Genomic DNA, 20036 nt, shown 5'->3' with positions numbered 1-20036 from the left:
GTCTTTTGTGATTCCCTATGAATTTTAGGATTGATTTTTCTCATTCTTTAAAGAACATCATTGGTGTTTTGATATGGATGGCATTGAATTTGTACATTGCTTTAGGTAATATAGACATTTTAATAATATTGATTCTTTCAATCCATGAGCAAGGAATATATTTCCATTTGTTCATATCTTTGATGATTTCTTTCATCAATGTTTGATAATTTGCTTTGTAGAGATCTTTCACTTCTTTGATTAAAAGTATTCCTAAATATTTGATTTTAATGGCTATTGTGAATGAAATTTCTTTCTTGATTTCTCTTTCTGTGAGTTCAACAATATCATACAAAAAAGCTGTTGCTTTTTGTATGTTTATTTTGTAACCTGTGAGTTTTCTGCATGGTTTTATCAATTTTACAACTTTTTAATGAGATATTGAAGTTTTTCCTGTATAAAATCATGTCATCTGCAAACATGGGCAATTTGACTTTCTCTTTTCCAATTTTGAAGCTCTTAATTTCTTTCTCCTCCCTAGTTGTTCTCACTAAAACTTCCAGTATTATATTGAACAACAGTGATAAAAGTGGACACCCAGGTCATTGGGCAGCGGCTAGAGGACACGGCCAAGATGGCAGCGGTCTCTGAGCTGGTGCCGAGACCCCTTCAGCAGGTATTCATGTTGCTGAAGAGGCGCTTTCATTGGATTGTGTCGACGGTGCTGCAGGTGACAGTTTGTGATGCTATCAGTCAAGGTATGGCTGAGGAACTGGAAGAGATGAGAAGGTATTTCTGCTCAGGGAAGAAGTTGCCCAGTATGATGGGGCATACAAGGTTAGTAAAGGTGTGTGGAAGAAATATGGAAACAAGAGGATCATAGACACTCCCATTTCCAAGATGGCTTTGCTGGAATTGCTGTGAGTGCAACTAGGGCTGGGTTGTGGCCCATTTATGAATTTCTGACCTTCAATTTCTTTATGCAAACCATTGACCAGGTTATAATCTCAGCAGCCAAGACCTACTACATATCAGCAGGCCTGCAGTCTGTGCCCATAGTCTTCAGGGAACCTAATGGTGCCTCAGCAAGTGTAGCTGCCCAACACTCACAGTGCTTTGCTGTGTGGTATTGGCACTGCCAGGGCTTAAACGTGGTCAGCCCCTGGAATTCAGAGGATGCAAAAGGACTTATAAAATCAGTCATTCTGTATATTAGAAGTACTGTCAAGATGTGATGTGGTACCAGACTTTAAGTTTCTATAATGGAAAATACTATTAATACAAATGTTTGAGAATTAAAAAGTCTAATGATCTTGTGTTACTAGACATGATAGTTATCTTCATGAGAAAGCCCCAGAGGCTTAAAGGGTTAAATACTTGTAAAATCCTACAGGTGCCTTGTCTAAATATGATCAGAGTCGGCAAACTTGGAAGGCTTCCATAGCCTTGGCAACTCATGACGACAGCCTAGGGTGGTTACTGGCGCCATAAACTAGAGTGTCAATTTGTTGGGTCAACAACAGGAGCCACTGTGCACTTGCTCCTCATGTGGGATCTCTGTCCTTAATGTGCTGTACATTGTGATTTAATGCTATAACTAGTACTCAAACAGTATGTTTCACTTTGTGTTTCTATGTGGGTGCAAACTGTTGAAATCTTTATACTAAATTGATCTTCTGTATATAAAGAGAATTGAAAATGAATCTTGATGCAAATGGAAGGGGAGAGGGAGTGGGAAGGGGGAGGGTTGCGGGTGGGAGGGAAGTTATTGGGGGGGGGGAAGCCATTGTAATCCATAAGCTGTACACTGGAAATTTATATTCATTAAATAAAAGTTTAAAAAAAAAAAAAAAGAAGGGAAGTGTCACTGTGCTCCTAAATCTGTATATACAAAACACCTTATATAAATAAAAATTATTTAAAAACTCCAAAAAAAAAAATACTGTGAAGTAAGCAAGTGCCTCTTGTTGGTTGATGAGTTTATAATTTTAAACATGGCGACTTAAAGTCTTTTGTCATCCACAGTTATATATGATCTGCTGCTCATAAAACTAAAGCGTTGTTGGTTCTGTGTTTAGCTGCCCTCCTATAGGTTCCTATGGACTTTTTCCAGCCACTTTTATTGTATTCAGTACTTTGGGATGGCTCTGTAAACAGATGAAGCCAATAATGTATTAACAGTACCAACTGAGAGAAAGTATGGTTAACTGAGGTTACTAAAAAGAAAAAGCAATTCAAATCAATTGGCAATCTACAAAAAGAGTTAAAGGTTTTAAAAGCTATTATTAAAATTGCTATATTGGTCTATTATGGTATATTATATGTGTGTACATATTGTATGTCCACATGGGGAAATTTTATTAAGAGTTTTATTTTAAATGGCTTATAGATAAGATTGTCCATAAATTTAAGCTGCTAAAATCAATCAAAGATACATTTTAATTTGTGGGACCTGAATCTGTGTATCATATGTTTTAGACTTGTTGGTAGAAAGAAACTAAAAACATTTTAGATGGTTGTGCTTAAGTTTACTGGCTAAACAAACTACACCATGTTACATACTTAAGAGGTGTTTTCAAATACATGATTCTTAAAATTTATAGAAGGCATTGGACCTTCTGGTAAATGTTTTCTTAAGTTGTTATCTAATGGTTGAAACGGTTTGCTAAGTATTCATGTGATATTGCTATTGTCAGCAAGCGATCTAGGACTTGCTCCCTCATTTCTCTATTCTAAGCCCAACTTGTTCTTTCATTTCTCTATTCTCTTCAAGGTAGGAAACTAATTCTATTATGAAGGAATCTGTAGGATGCACAATTTAATCTTTAGACCTTATAAAAGAGATGGCTAACATTTTTCTGCAATAGCATAGCCAAAATAAGAACTTAACTAATAATCTCATAGCTAGATTCACTTCGCCATCAGCGAAGTATACAGTAAGTAGAAAAAACCTCCCTTTCAGACCAAAGGGAAAGAAAGTTTTAAAGTGAGAATATAATTTTCCTCATGGGCATTGTCTACCTTAGAAAAACTACTACAGAACATGCCTGTGACTATAGACTTGTAGTTCAGGCCACCGAAGATTAGAGATGGGAAACGGGCACTCCCTTGACTTGCATCCTCTGGTCTGCTTTAACACAAACCAGGAGGAAAAGAAAGCTCAGCATCAGAAGCAATGGGTGGCAGGCCTATTAATGGCTGATCTGTACAGTGATCTGCCCTCAAGGAGACCCAACAGGCCAGTCCACTGCAGTGGCTTTCAATGTGGTAAGCCTGGGCTTCAGCAGAAGTCAGCTTGTGAAGAGCCCTGGCAGCTCTGCCAAGAGTTGGATCACTGGAAATGGACCTGCCCTGGAGTCGAAGGATGCCCAGGTCAGAGCCACAGATCTTATTGGCTCTAAGCTGAAAAGCCCTTCACTCAGCCCAACTTCCAAAGTGACCACTGTAGCTGAGGGGATGGTCAAGTAGGGTCAGCAACATTGCAGGCAGAACTGTAAATTTCCCCCTGCCTTTACCTGGCCAGCTCTCCTCCCAGGCCAGCCAAGTAATGAAAGTCAACAGAGTGCCTTCCCCTAGGAGGTTCACACCTCCCTTAGGATATACCCCATATGAAGAGATAGATAGGTCTGGGCCTCTGAATTTACAAGGCCTAAAGCCCACCAGATTATTATCAAGCCCCTTCTATCAGGTTCTATTTGCCTCTCAATCAGAAAACTTAATTGTAGCTTAGACAGCACCTTTCTTAGCTCCTCTAATAATGACTCTGTCCTTTGTTCTAGGCCCTGTCTAGTGCACTTGGGCCTCATTCCTTTGTAATCATAACCTCTACTCTACCACCAATGGCTCTACTCCTAACATGTGTGTACTGATGGTCCTCTTCCCCACTTAATGCTGTATAATTGTTCAAACCTGGTAAATGCCACTCTTAGGATCATTGGGTACTATCCTCAGTCTTTTATGACCTTGTCTAAATATGATCAGAGTCGGCAAACTTGGAAGGCTTCCATAGCCTTGGCAACTCATGACGACAGCCTAGGATGGTTACTGGCGCCATAAACTAGAGTGTCAATTTGTTGGGTCAACAACAGGAGCCTCTGTGCACTTGCTCCTCATGTGGGATCTCTGTCCTTAATGTGCTGTACATTGTGATTTAATGCTATAACTAGTACTCAAACAGTATGTTTCACTTTGTGTTTCTATGTGGGTGCAAACTGTTGAAATCTTTATACTAAATTGATCTTCTGTATATAAAGAGAATTGAAAATGAATCTTGATGCAAATGGAAGGGGAGAGGGAGCAGGAGAGGGGAGGGTTGCGGGTGGGAGGGAAGTTATGGGAGGGGGAAGCCATTGTAATCCATAAGCTATACACTGGAAATTTATATTCATTAAATAAAGTTAAAAAAAAAATCAGTCATTCTGGATAACAATCCAGTGTTGGTGCTAGAAAATGAATTGATGTATGGAGTTCCTTTTGCACTTCTTGCCAAAGCTCAGTCAAAAGATTTTCTGATTCCTGTTGGGAAAGCCAAAAAAGAAATACAAGGGACACATATAACTGTGGTTGCTATTCAAGATCTGTGGGCCACTGTTTAGAAGCGCAAAAATGCTTTCTAAAGAGAGAGTTGAATATGAGGTTGTAAATATGAGTACTATCAGACCAATGGATATTGAAACCATAGAAGCCTGTGTCATGAGGTCAAATCATCTGGTAACTGTGGAAGGAGGCAGGCCACAGTTTGGAGTAGGAGCTGAAATTTGTGCCAGGATCATGGAAGGTCCTGCATTCAATTTCCTGGATGCACCTGCTGTTCATGGCACTGGTGCTGACGTCCCTATGCCTTATGCAAATATTCTAGAAGACAACTCTATACCTCAGGTCAAAACATCATATTTGCAATAAAAAAACGCTAAATATCTAATTTTGACCTGAAAATCTAGCCATTGAAATTTATTTAAAATCTTTAAAATCTTTCAATCTTTTTAAATTTGCTGACACATAATTTGTGGTCTTAGAAAATGTTCCATATGGTGATGAGAAGAATGTGTATTCTGTAGCTTTTTGGTGAAATGTCCTTTAAATGTCTGTGAGGAACATGTGCCTGATAATATATAGTAAATCAGAAGTATCTTTATTGGTTTTTTGTCCAAATGATCTATTTATGAGAGTGGAATGTTGAAGTTATCACTATTATTTTATTGAAGTCTATCTCTCCCTTTAGACTTGATAGCATTTTCTGTATGTATCTGAGTGGGTTTGTGTTGGGTACATATATATTTATGATCATTATGTAATATTGCTGAATTGAATCTTTTATCAAATTATAATGTCCTTTATCTCTTTTTATAGTTTTTGATGTAAAATCTGTCTTATCTGATATCAGAATAGCTAATCCTGCTTGGTTTTGGTTTCCATTTACCTTGTTATCCTTCTCCAACACTTGTAGTGTGTGTTTCTGTTTGTGAAGTGAGTTTCTTGTAGGCAATGTTTAATGGGGTCATGTCTTTTCTATCCATTCATCCCATCTAAGTCTTTTTGTTAATGAGTTTAATCCATTTATACTCAAAGTTAGTACTGATAGATAAGAAATAAGTAAAACTTGTCATTTTGCTGATTGTATGATGATTCCACCTGCTCAGCTAATGAATTTGGTGTTGTCATGTATTTTCATATTTACTTGTAATACAGTATGACCTTCAGAATTTCTTGTAAGGCTTGTCTGGAGGAGATGAATTCTCTCAATTTTGTTTATCTGGAAAATATAATGTTCTTGGTTGTAAGGTTTTTTTTTTAATTGTTTTTTAAAGTCTTGAATGTATACACACACACACACACACACACACACACACATATATATATATATATATATATATATATATATCCCATTCTGGTCTGTGAGGTTTCCACTGAGAAATCTGACATTAATCTAATTTGTTTTCTTTATATGTAACTTGATGTTTTTCTCTTGCTATCTTTAAGATTCTTCCTTTGTCTTTTAACTTTTGACAATTTGAAGACATTACACCTTGCATAATACTTTTTTGAGTCAGCTTGGAATTCTTTGTATCTGGATGTCCATGTTTCTTTCAGGACCTGGGGAATTTTAAACTACTATTTCATTTAGCAGTTTTTTCAATGCCTTTTTTTCTTTTCTTCTCCTTCAGGAATACCTATAATATGAATATTTGATCATTTTGTGGTATCCCATGTTTTACATAGATGTTCTTCATTCTTTTTAATTCTTTTATCTTTATTTTTGTCGACTGGGTTATTTCAAAATTCTTGTCCTCGAAATAAAAATTCTTTCCTCAGCTTGGTCTATTCTGCTATTAAAACTCTATAGTAATTTTTATTTCACTGATTGAAGATTTTATCTCCAAAATTTCTATTTGGTTCTTCTTAATGAGTTCTATCTGCTTAGTGATATTTCCATTTATGCCACTCATTGATTTTCTCATTTCTTTAATCTGTCTATCTGTATTCTTTTGCATGTCAATGAGTTTCCTTAAAATCATTATTTTGAATTATGTGTCTGTCATTTCATTGATTTACTTCATTTCAGAGATCTAATTCTGGAGAATTACTGTTTCTATTGGAACCATCGTGCTGCCTTGTTTCTTCTTGCTTCCTGTGTCCCTACATTGATGTCTGCCCATCTGGTATACTACCTTCTTTGGTGAATACATTTTATTGGAAAATAGTTTATGGTTCAGCTGGAATGCAGGGTATTACTTGGCTTATTGCTTGGCTTTGGTTCTATGTGACCCTAGGAGTGTAGTCTCTGAGTGATTTCTTTGGTCTTAACTAATGTTAGCTGTGTCTATAAGTGACACAGTGGTCTAATTTACTGCAGTTTGCTTTGGGATAAATAAGGGTTTCCTTGGTGTGTACTTTTGGTCCACAGAGTTCAGTGTCCGTCTCCCTGGCAAATATGATAGCCAGGGCCTTGTTCTTGGTGCTGAGGAAAACAAGAGTGGCCGCCCTCTTGTCCTACTGGCAAGCCTGAATGATACCAATGATGGTGGCATCAATTGCTGTGGCTCTAGCACTGTGTGAGATGGATGGATCCTTCCTCGGGTCCTGTTAGGGAAGTCCAACTGGTACTTTGGCTTATGATACCAATGGCCTTAGTCCTAGGGTTAGGGTATATGAACTAAATCTGTTCCAGTCCTACAGGATGACTACAAAGTATACAAGAGATTTTACTCTGCAAGGTGTGTGTCCAGAGGGGTGGAACACAGGTAGAGTCATCTTTATGTCCACCAGGTAGATTTCAGTGGCACCAATAAATTCAAAATGAACTGTTACAGTCCTGGTTTTGAAAGCTATAGTGGGATCATTACACAGATCTCCCAGGGTGGGAGCAAGTTTTTATGGGCTGCTTCTGGTGTTAGGCCCCAGAAGCTAAAGTGAATTTCCCTGGTCACATTAGAGCATGATGTCAAAAAACTCCACAGTGGAGGATTCATGGGATCAGTAATTTGCTGCACATGTTGCCCTGACTATCAGTGGAATTCCCTCTCAGCTAAAACTGCAAGCACTGGGGCATGCAGCAATTTTTTTTCCTGCCTTGACATGGTAAGAGGATGACTCACTGCCAGCAACTGGCTGTACCATGGCTGGCTGTAGCAATGTCTGTCTCCTTACCTCTTGTTCCAAAGACTCTTCATTTTTTTTCACTTCTTTGCTGAAAATTTCTGAGTTAGTCCCCTGGAAATGTAGTCCTTCCTTTGTGCTTTCCATATTCCAGAGCAGCTAAAGTTAGTGTGGCTGTTCTCTATTCAGCCATCTTGGATAATATTTGGTTTTTGGTAATTCTTTTTTGTTTTTTTTACAGGAAGAGTTAGACAGTGAGAGAGAGAGAGAGATAGAGAAAGGTCTTCCTTCCATTGGTTCACCCCCAAATGGCCGCAACGGCCGGTGCACTGTGCCGATCCGAAGCCAGGAGCCAAGTGCTTCCTCCTGGTATCCCATGCAGGTGCGGGGCCCAAGCACGTAGGCCATCCTCCACTGCCTTCCTGGGCCACAGCAGAGAGCTGGACTGAAAGAGGAGCAACTGGGACAGAATCCGGCATCCCAACTGGGACTAGAACCCGGGGTGCTGGAGGATTAGCCTAGTGAGCCGTGGAGCCGGCCGGTTTTTGATAATTCTTAACAGAAGATACTGCTGTAACTGACACACTAATTTTGTGCAATCAGTAATCTCATAAGACTACACAAAATACTTAGTAAACTTTCTCCCATTTTGATTTATTAGCTTATCTCTTTATCATTCAGCCACAAATTGGGACTAAATTGTAACTTCCCTTATCTGTTTTCCAGACTTGAAATTTTCCACATAACTATTTGGTCATCTTGGATAAGACCTATTCAATACAATGTACTGAAGAGTCTGAAGAAAGATTAATCTGGCCTCAGTGATCTCCCAGGTCTTTCTTATTAACCTATCTCTTCAGCTTTGTAAATTTTCCCCAAAGGTCCTAAATGAAAACGTCACCACCAATTTGAGCTTGACCTCAATGCCTTTTTTATTTCTACCATTTCCCATGATCCACACACATAGAAAGCATCTATCATCAAAATTTATCTCAAATCTTATTCTTTATTTTGCCTATGAGACCTAAGTATTTCTTTTTTTTTTTTAAGATTTATTTATTTGTTTGAAAGAGTTACACACAGAGAGAAGGAGAGGCAGAGAGAGAGAGAGGTCTTCCACCCACTGGTTCACTCCCCAAATGGCCACAATAGCCAGAGCTGAGCCAATCCAAAGCCAGGAGCCTGGAGCTTCTTCCAAGTCTCCCATGGGTGCAGGAGCCCAAGGACCTGGGCCATCTTACGCTGATTTCCCAGGCCATATCAGAGAGCTGGACCAGCTGTGGGGCAGCCTGGACTTGAAGCCAGACTTTGACTGGAGCCCATATGGGATGCCAGCACTGCAGTCAATGGCATTACCCATTATGCAACAGTGTCCCCCCCCATCACATTTCTTTTTAAAGATTTATTCATTTATTTTAAACTCAGAAATATATGGGGAGAAGAAGAGGCATACAGAAAGAAATATTGCATCCTCTGCTTCACTCTCCAACAGCTAGGACTGGATCAGGCAGGAACCAGGAGCTTTATCTAATCTCCCATGTCGGTGATAGGTACCCAAACACTTGGACCATCTTCTGCTGTTTTTCCCGTGCAATTAATAGGAAGCTGGATTGGAAGTGGTGTGGCTGGGTCATGAACCAGCACTCATATGGGATGCTGACTTCACAGGCAACAGCTTTGCACACTACACCACAAAGCCATCCCTGAAAGTTACCACATTTAGTGTTATAATGTTTTCCTTTCTTATGCCTCCTTTGTGATATGTAAATGTGTTTTTCTTCATTGTGACTACATAATATTTAACCGAGGTACTTATATGTATCAGAAAATAATTATCATATGCGTAGAGATGCCTTGATTCTTTCAACTAGGAACTCTTCAAAAATTAAAATGTGTAATTATTTTAATTAAAATTTTGTCATAGTTATCACACACACATATAAAAATAGATACTTTTCTATCTATAGTATCCTTTTCTTAATTTTTATTATAGCTGCAATAAAAATTTTTATTTGGGGAAGTGTTTTTATGCTTACTATCGAATAAAATGCCAGTGCTTACTGAATGCTCATTCTCAGGTACAAGGTGGGTTTTTTTTAAAAAAAAATCTCTGTGATAAATATATAAAGAAAATTCTACTTCTAGGAAGATGATATGAATTAGATCATCAGATAGAATCATGCTATTCATATATGTTATAGAATATTTTTTTTTTCGTCTTTGGTGCTCTTTTTTTTTTAAACTTTTATTTAATGAATATAAATTTCCAAAGTATAGCTTATGGGTTACAATGGCTTCCCCCCTCCCATAACTTCCCTCCCGCCCGCAACCCTCCCCTTTCCCGCTCCCTTTCTTATGGGATGAATTTATGTTTCAAATCTGAATAAGAATATAAAATTGTGAATTAAAGCATTCTAGGTAAAAAGAAAATCTGTCAGAATTTTGACTGCAGTACAAATATAAATTTATATATTTCTGTTTCTATTCATATGTATGATCAAAGAGATGAAACTCAGTGGGTCAACCATACTGTACAAATTTTTAAAACAGATGCTGTTCTGATATTGAAGCTATAGACAATAGCTATTTCCCTGTACCTTTAAGTCAGTGAAATCTTCTTTTCCTCATATAAAAATATGATGCTGTCATTTTCTTGATTACAATTGTTAAATGCCTCCTCCTCAGCATAAAAATATGAATGAAAACACCCTAGATGATAGAGCATGCCTTTCAAATACGGGTTCACATCAGACATCAAAAATCACATCTGGGCACTCCATAGTTCACACATTATGCTTTGACCATATTCTGCTATTTTGTGCCAATGTTTTTTGTTATTACATATTCTTTTTGAACTTACAGTGAATAATTTTATTGCCATAAAATTAGGAACATTAAAAAATGAGGGATTGAGGGTTGGTGCAGCAGTTTAGGCCATCACTTGCAATGCCAGGTTACCAAATCAGAATACTGGCTTCTTTGCTTCCAATCTAGTTTCCTGCTAACATGCCTGAGAAAGTAGCAGACCATAGCTCAAATACTTGGGACCCTGCCATACATGAAGGAGGCCAAAATGATGTTTCCTGGTACTTGGCTTTAGCCTGGTCCAGCCCTGGATGTTCTGGCCATTTAGGGAACAACCAACACATGGAAGAGCTCTCTCTTTCTCTCCTATCGCTCATTCTCTCTTTCTCCAAATAAATAAATAGATAAATAAATAAATAAACCCTTTAAAAATGCAATATGAACAGATAAGTTTCATATTTGAGGGATAAGTAAGGAGAAAGGTAGATTGTTTTAGTTCTGCTCACAAAACTGTAATGTACCAAGTTGTTGCAAGCTATCAGTAGCTTATAATAAGTCAATATATAAAACAAAACATAAAAAGTATCAGTAATTTTTATACAAATAAATTTTTAAAAATATAATCCTCTTAAATTTAGTTTCATGTAACTCTTATGATATTGGTCAACAATTTCATAAGACTCTTGGCTACTTCATCGTGTTATAGTTTTGGGAAATCTTTAGCAAATCCAAGTGTATCACCCTAAAGTCATTAGAAGAAGTCTGCATTTCAGATATCTGTCAGAGTCATTTACTTTTTGTGAATAAAAACTGAAGAGTTTTAGCTGTTTCCTAAGAAGCATCAGAATAAAGCATTTTTCCTGCGGGTAAGATTTTTTAAAAAATCATCGTTCAAGATTTAATAGATTCAGTGTAGCCAATGACTGAAAAGGAAATTTGATTACTTCTTTGACATGTAACAATTTAATATAGCCAAAATTCTGACTCTTACTATGTACCAAGATAATTCAAATTTCTCAGAATCCCATACAATTTTGGAACACATACTAATTTTACTTTTACAAATCTATATTGTAAAGAATGTTAAGTCTCATGTATTATTTGACATTTTTTCCTATGTAATTTAACATTTATTATGAGCCTATTTATCTGTTATTATTTTTGGACTTTCAGGGACCCTGAGTTTGATGCCAAAATAATGTAAACAACACAATAATTAAAAGATATTAAGGCAACAATAGAGAGCTATTATATTGTGAAAAAAAAATCAGCTGTTTTGTAGGAATGAGATCCAATCTCCCCAAAAACAAGACAGCAGGAGGCACACAGAATCAGTCTAAATACAGAATAGGAAATTCCAGACTCAGAAAATAAACCTCAGTGTTGCCGAAGGAGTTTAGGGGTGTACTCAGGTGACATCAAAAGACCCAAAATAGATGTGAAGGTAACATAATAACACAGGAATTTAAAATTTAGAAACTTGCCTAATACCTCTCACTGTGTTAATTCCCCAGGTAACAGAATCAAAATAGACATACTACCATTCAGTTGTGCTATTGGTTCTAGGATCACTTTGACCAAGTTAGTCAGTGAATTTTTCTTACAATAAATTGTTATTGACTGTCACCTTTCAACTAACCCATTTAGACACCTAAGGAGTTTCTTATCTAAATATACAAGTAAGTGAAGAGAACAGAAAGTTGAAACTTGCTCCCTTTAGCAATAACTTGCCCCTTTAGCAATAATAGTTACTATCAGCTATCTTCAAAACTGTAGCCCTCTTCAGTGACATGCTAGTCATTGTGTACACAAATGTCAAGTGTGGTTGTGCATTATATTTTAAAAACAAATGTTAGTACCTCTAAACGCCAAAGATACTCAGGACTTTCAAATCTGAAGAAAAAACCGCTTGAGGAACTTGGGGCTCCATGAGGAAGACTGAGGCTATCAAAGAAGGGATCTGCTTTTTGTCCATGTACCCCAGTGGGTCACAGGATGATAAATGGAAGGAGGCCTTGAAGCAAATGAAAAGACCAGGTCTTGGAAGAGGCAGTTTTGAAGTAGGCATGTGTACTTTAGTAGGCAGACCTATGAGATGGGACCCTGGAAAATCCAGATGCCGAATGGTTTACTGATGGCAGCAGCTATATGAGGGAAGGAGTTAGACAGGCAGGCTATGCCGTAGTGGATCTTACTCCGACAATAGAAGCCCAAGCACTAGCATGCTTTCCTTGAGTTACATGCATGTGCAGCAATCTGGAAAGAGAGGGGCTTACTGACTGCAGAGAATTTCCCTGTTAAATACGGAAAAGAGATACTGGCTCTACTTCAGGCACTACTGGAGCCTTTAGAAGTGGCCATCATCCACTGCCACGATCATCAGAAGGGAGATAATTATGTTAACCAGGGAAATGCATTAGCAGATAGAGCAGCAAAAAGAGCAGCTACACAGAAGAGTTTGGAAATGGCCTTTATACCTCAATCTGAGGAAGTGGCTAAGGAACCTCATTATACGGAGCCTGAGAATGAATGGGCCCAACAGTGAGGCTACACTAAAAACGCAAATGGATGGTGGATGCTAAATCACAGAATTATGCTACCAATGGCCACTCAATGGAAAATTATTAAGGAGATACACAACTCTACACACTTGGGAAGAGATGTCTTAGTACAACTGGTCTTGTGAGCTTTTGGAGGAAAGGGACTAAATACGGTCATAAAGGAAGTGACCTGCTCTTGCCCACTATGTTTACAGAATAGCCTTGGCCATGTAAGGCCACCTCCCCTGTTGACTCCTGTGAAGAAGAGGGGAACATATCCAGGTGAAGATTGGAAGGTTGATTTTACCAATATGCCCCCAACAAGCAATTATAGGTACCTTCTAGTCTTTATTGATAGTTTTACAGGATGGATAGAGGCCTTTCCAACCTGAACAGAGAAAGCATATGAGGTGTCTAAAGCCTTGTTGAAAGACATCATGCCACACTTTGGACTCCCATGGTCACTCCAGATTGACAATGGACCTTCATTTATATCTAAAATAACCCAGCAGGTAGTCACTGCTCAAGGAATTTCTTACCACCTCCATACTTCTTGGAGGCCTCAGTCATTAGGTGGATCCAACAGATACATCAGCTTATTCCTGTGAGCCAATTGAAGAACTAAAATACCTCTTCAAAAGGCAGAAAGATAAGTAGAACTCTTGTCCTAACCACATTGAAATGCTTCAATTCAGTGTCCACCTGATGTACATACATCTCTTGGTCCTTTCTGGGTGCTATTATTGGCAGAAGGATCCCTTGGTGGGTTCCTCAGTGGTAAAGAATGACATCCCAGAAGAGTTTTATGAAACCCACTTTAAGAATCTGACCTTAGCTATGGGGAATCTGGCCTACACTTCAGGACGGCTTCTGCAGAAGGCTCTGATTTCAGTAGACTCCCTGTCCAGGGTAGTTATGGACAATAGACAGGCCTTAGAGCTCATGTTAATAGAACAAGGGGGCATGTGTGCAATGCTCAACAGGATCTGCCACCCTTATTCAAATAATTGTATGTTCACAGAAAGGGACATCAAAGCCCTCTATGCTCAAGCTAAATGGTTTTATAGTTTGCATAGGAGTAATCTCCCACCACCTACTGTCTGGGAGATGGCTAGACATGTTTTTTCTATTTTAAGGGGCACACCAGTTGCACTTGGGGCTATTCCAATCTTGCTCATGGTGATTGACAAACTTATATGTTTCAGAATCCAGTAGCTTCTGAGAATAATGATGACCACGCAGGAGACACGGAGGATGGCAGTGACAGAAAGAGCTCCAGCTCATGAAGTGAACTCATTAGATGAGATAGGCAGAGACTTCTGGACCGAGAATGGGCAGGGTCTGCACCCCTAATAAGCAGGAAGCAGCTACAGAAAATGGTGACAGATGCCCATCAACATCCCCTTATATTAAGTTCTGGAGTCTCTGAGCGGGGAATGAAGCAGGCAGGCACACAGGCTAAAATTCACTAGATTTGTGAGCTGGAAGACCACGCCTTCGCCACGCCCCTGTATGACTTCACGCTCTGCCTGATACCTTCGCCACGCCCCCGTGTGACACCATCTCCCTACCTGGCCACACCTGGGTGCCCACCAGCCAATCAGGTTAATCACTCCCCTTTGTAAGTGGGCTAAAAGCCGGACATGATGTGGCCTTCTCTTTTGCCTGGCCTCTTGCCAGGAGGGGGCTTGCTGTAGTCCTGCACCTTTCAGGGCACATGGCCTTCGGGCCACATGCCCTGGGCTTCCTGGCCTAGATACTCCTCCATGTGGCTGGTTCCTAGTGCTCAGTATGAACCATATTTACCTTTCTCTCTTAAATAAGGCTCTCTGCCTCTGCTTTGCTGCAGGTGATAAGCAGTGGATAGCAGCTCAAGGTACTTGCTGCATGTGGCTTTGGCCTGCTCTCTGAGTGGTATGGATGCTACCCTAGTTTCTAGAATTTCCCCTCTCTCCAACCTGAACTAAAGCCCTCACTTTCCTAGATACCTTTTGCATTAAATAAAGCCTAAAATGTACCATGCTGCCTCGTTTTGTTAGGTAGGAAGTCAGTTATGAGCTTATGTGTGTGTGACAGGCCTAAAGAGAAGACATCTATATGCATCTGCATCTCAAAGTCATCCTAACAATGTTTCAGGGGAAGCCCAGATTTCGCATCCTGCTTGCCCTGCCCCCTTCTACCTGATAACCTGCCAGGTGGAGGCCCTCACCCCTCCTGCTTCCTGCCTGATAAATCTTCCACAATCTCCCAGGTGCAGCCCAGTATCTGCATGTCAAACACCCTGCTCCCTTCCTCAGGTCTGATAACATTTGCATCCATAAAGTCCTTTGTTTCAGACCTTCAAGAAAAGTTTTTCTATTTACATCCAAAAAGCCCTTTGTTCCAAGAGGAGCAGAGGTGGGGAAGCAAGACCCATCTCCTTAAAACCCCCAGCCTCAACTGGACTGCGCGCTCAGCTCTCTGCATCTTTGCTGAGCCGCCCGCCTGGCCTGGCCGGGTGTACTCTCCACTCACCCATGCAGCCCCGCTCTCCCCCAGTCTGAGGGACTGGGCACTCTCTCTCAGGCCCTGTCTGGAGAGGTGCCCATCCGTCCTTACAGATGTTCCTTCTTAATAAACCTTGCTATTTTACCTCCCACTACTCTCTGTCTCACGCCTGAATTCTTTCTTGCGCGAAGACAAGAACCCTGCAATTTCTCCGGTAACAGTTTGTCTGTGCCAGTATTTAGAATTCTTCTCTAAATATTAGGCAATATTATTAATGTTGGGGATTTAGAAATAAGCCCATGGTGAAATCGTATGGCACCCCAAATTCTGGTAGCACAAATGGCACCCCAAATTTCACTTCTGGGGAACTTTAAGAGGCCACATTTTTGTGTAGATTTTAGGGGGTCATGTCCGATTTCAATTTGGTGTGATCTTGACTTTTCTCAAAAAGGCCTATGGTGTGGAGGTAGATGGACAAATAGCCAGTTAGGTCAGTTCCAATCAAAATGAGGGAAGGGGAATTCTCTTTAAGAAAATGCAAAATGCTCCCTTCTCTTCAAAAGCTACCTTTAGCAAGGTAAAAGTGCCAAATTCCACCCCTGGGTTTTCCAATTTTATCACAAGAATAGCAAGGAAGTAGTGATTATACCCTTATGAGTGTTGTTTTATCATGAGAATAGATAAACTGAAAGTAGGAGTTATCAATCACATCTTTCTGGTGGCTTTTTGTTTCATCATGAACAAGTTAGATAGGATAAAGAGGATTACAAATATGGCTTTTTGATGGGTTTTGTCTCTATACTCTGATTGACTGTTAGCTGCTGTTCTATTTTTTTTCCCCAAAATTGTGCTTAAAAGACTCAACCATCACAGTTTCTCAGGTCTGCCTCTCTTGGATCCCCCTCCTGGCTGCTGCTGCAGGTTTTGACTTAATCAAAATTTGTTTTGATCACAGCATTGTGCATATGAAACAAGAACCAAGGTCACCTTTTGTTTTTGCTGTCTTATCTGTAACAGTTCCAATTCAACTCCAGCCAGCATCAGATTGCCTCATCAGACAGGTGAGTATGCAGACTGCTCTTTCTTCTGTTGTCCAGAGAGCATCACTCACTCTAGGAACTCTCTCACTCTCCCAAGAACACCAGGTCTCTGTCATCCTGTTAACAGTGGTTAGAACAGCTGCCAATCTTAAGACTCAAGGGTTAGGCTTGCTGATTAGGTCAGAGAAATCTCCTGGAGCTGACACGGTTGTAACCTCTGTCTCATGTGGATCAGCCTCTGGACCCCCCGATGTGCTCTGAAAATCTCTTTGCTGGATCCCAATCTGCAATAAGCACATGTCAGTGCTGGGCTGTGAAATGCATTTTTTGCAGGGAATGGCAGTATTGGGCCCATTGCACCAATGTCTCCATACTCTACCTCAAACTCCAGTGCTCTTTATCTGCCCTTCTGGAGTATTCTGAACATTCTACCCTTCATACTTCTTAACTCTGGGAACGTTGATCCTGACTCAGATTTCTTTTTCTGGGATTGGCCCATTGTGAGGGACTGGGAGAAGGTCTTGGAGTCGTTTTAAACTTCTGACCAGGGAAACAGTCTGGTGTTTTTCAAAGGCTCCTTGAAAAGAAACCAGATTCCAACAGCCCACTAGGGTGTTGGGATGTAAAACACGTTCTATTCTTCTTTCCTCTAGGATCAATTTGTTGGTGATACTGGGAGCAGTTTGGAGTATGGCCATGAGCTCCATGATCCATCTTCAAGGAATCCTTTCTTTACCCCAGACCCTGACAAGATCTGTCTTTTTCTGTTCATCACACTCCTCTAAATGTTCTCCTTACCTCCCATATCTCCTCAACTCCTACAAACTCAAATTCCTGGTCCCATTAGCTGATATTTCCTAGATATCTTGGTCAGACATTTCTGATGGATCTCCAACACATGATCAAAGGGGCCCAGGGCTCTCCTTATAGATCCTGGTGATGCATTAGATCAGTACCTGGGAGTACCAGATGGTTCTCATAGTGGAAGGAAAGCCTATAAATTTTCTTCTGGGCATAGTACAAACTTTCTCTGTCTTTTGCTCTAGTTTTAACCCTCTGTGTTCTCATAGAGCAATATATTTCACCCAACCTTTGAGCTGTGCCTGGAATGACTTAATATTTACTCACTCTTTTTTGATCATACCAGATAGCTTAGCATGTTTAGTAGGTAGAGATCTCCAGGTACAATTGAAGACCACAGTTCTTATAGCACCAGGGGAGACTTTATGACTCCCTCTATCAGAAATAGATATTAATCCCAAAGTTTGAAGTGTTCAGAGAAATGGATGTGAAGTAAACCACCTATAGTATGCACTCATTTCAGATGCATCAATTAGACATCAGGTCAGGCTATAACTACTAAGCCTGTCCAGGTTCATCATAAAGGGCCATCCTATTTTCTCCATCAGAGATAATATTTACTAAAGCCTGAGACTTTGAAGGGATTAAGAGCTATAGTATACAATCTAAAGGTGCAGGGACTTTTAAAGCCATGCAATTGTCCCTGCAACACTACAGTTCTAAGGGTTCAAAAGCCAAATGGAGAATAGAGATTAGTACAGGATTTCTGCCCCATTAATGAGGCAGGAATGCCCATACATTCTGTAGTTCCTAATCCCAATGCCTTGTTATCTTTCTTATGGCTACTCTTCAGTCTCACATCTACTTTTTTTTTTTTTTTTTTTGTGGGGAGACAAAATCTCTCTTTCAGCCAAAGTCCCCTGGCCACACTCATGCAAAGTATTTTAGAAGTTGCCTAGGTCAACTTATTCTCTCAAGCTCTCTACCTAGGCTCTCCTGACTTTGGCTTGCCTGATCTGCGCAGGGGATGTTCATTTCCCCTTGTTCTTTATCTCAGTGTCAGGAAGTGTGTGTATATGTATGTTGAGGGGATGGGGGAGAGAATGTTGCATCTGTTCAGCATCCATGTTCCAGCATCTGGTCTCAGTTAGCTCTCCCTACTAAAAGATATCATGTGTCTCATTTTCCTTACCTCCTTAATCACCGTTTTGAAAAGAAACTAGGAAGAACTTATCTTAACAAGTTTCATTTTAAAATGATTTTTTTTAAACCACTGACAAGAATCCCTGCAGAGTTTAGTTTTCCAATCTCTCTTTTAAGTTTTTTCTTTCCTTTATTGGCTGCTCTGACCTTAAGAGTTCACATTTTATCACTTGCTAAACTATAGAAGTTTCTCTGTCCAACTATTTAAGATTTTTTTCTGTTCTCTGTTCATTAATAAATGCCTTGTTAAACTATAGGCTCTCCAATCACTACTGCTAAAAATGTAGAAAGATCTGTGAAACTCTGCTATACTTCCTAAGATACCATGAACTGTTGAGTTCTTATAATCACGACTAGTTTAAAATTTGTCATCCACAATGCAATTCTCAAAAATATTTATGTCTGTTAACAAAGTGGTGTTCGTATTATTCTTAAATGTCTTGTTTTCTAGGATAAACATTTTCCCAAGACTCCCAAGGCTTACAATACCTTAGTAAAGTAACTTAATTTCTCTATGTTCAAAAAAACTGCTTTAAGTTTTTCAAAATTCAATAACTTCTCTAAAGTAACTATAAGTTAAAATTTTTAATATTAATTTAAACTGTCCTGAGTAATGGATTCATGTTGATATCACATGCTAATGCTTTTCAATCAAGGTTTTTTCTGTGTTTTGTAACTGACCTAAGTAACAAAATTTTATGTCTCTCTGGGAAGTTTCATGTGTTTTCTATTGCCTTTATTGAGTTTAATTGCTTTAAAAATTTGAATCTTTAAGAAGTTAGCTTAATCTGATTAGATCTGGTCCACAGCTTTGGCTGAGATGCTATGGGTCAACTTACTTCCACCAAATGGTTTAAACCTTTGACAATTCTTTTACATCTAAGGCTCTGAAACTGAGTCTTTGACCTTGAAATATCTAGTTGGATCCGTAGAACTCTTACAAGATGAGGCTCTCAATTGTGGAAGATAGTAATTGTCTTATGCTTTGTGTTATCCAGAATTAAACAACAAGAAACCAGCAAACTCCAGGTGGTCCCCATTATTCTACTGGGGACCCTTAGACTGGTTCTCAGAAGAATACACTGCTGCTGTTCCTCAATGACACCCCTTTTCAGCATGAAGCAGCTAGAACAGTCATTGCCCTCGTAGCCCTAGCAGCAATTCGAGGTCAGTCTTCTGGGAGAGAGAATGTGGGGAGGTAGATAGACTAATAGGCAGTTAGGTCTGTCCAAGTCTGAATGAGGAAATGGGAAGGCTCTTTAAGAAGGCACTATTATGTTCTAGCTAACAGAAGTTTGAAATGAGTGTTAGATTAAGTAGGACACGCAAGAAAAAAGAACTTAAAAAAATATATTTTGTGTAACAGCTTTCAATCAGGCTAATTTTTGATCACAGAGTTAAAACAAAAATTGGAGTCTCATTTCTTCAACTGGGAAGAGCCTGTGGCTGTTAGGGAAATTGGTGCTGTCTTATCTGAAACACCGTCTTAAGCCCTGGGCAACATCTTGGGCTCTGGCCCTGTCACCATCTTGTACAATAAGTTTCAGTTTCCAGCCTGGCTCACTAACAGTCAGGTGATCAAAAT

At 39.4% G+C, this 20036-nt stretch overlaps 1 pseudogene; it reads left to right on the top strand.

Annotated features, from left to right (window-relative positions):
- Positions 1-613: 613 nt before the first annotated feature.
- Positions 614-19600, top strand: LOC133763719 (pyruvate dehydrogenase E1 component subunit beta, mitochondrial-like; annotated as a pseudogene).
- Positions 19601-20036: the final 436 nt, after the last annotated feature.

The sequence above is a fragment of the Lepus europaeus genome, chromosome 7, assembly GCF_033115175.1.
Source record: "Lepus europaeus isolate LE1 chromosome 7, mLepTim1.pri, whole genome shotgun sequence".
Taxonomy (NCBI): Eukaryota; Metazoa; Chordata; class Mammalia; order Lagomorpha; family Leporidae; genus Lepus; species Lepus europaeus.
The sequence above is the reverse complement of the archived record's forward strand: the minus strand, read 5'-3'. Positions and strand labels throughout refer to the sequence as shown.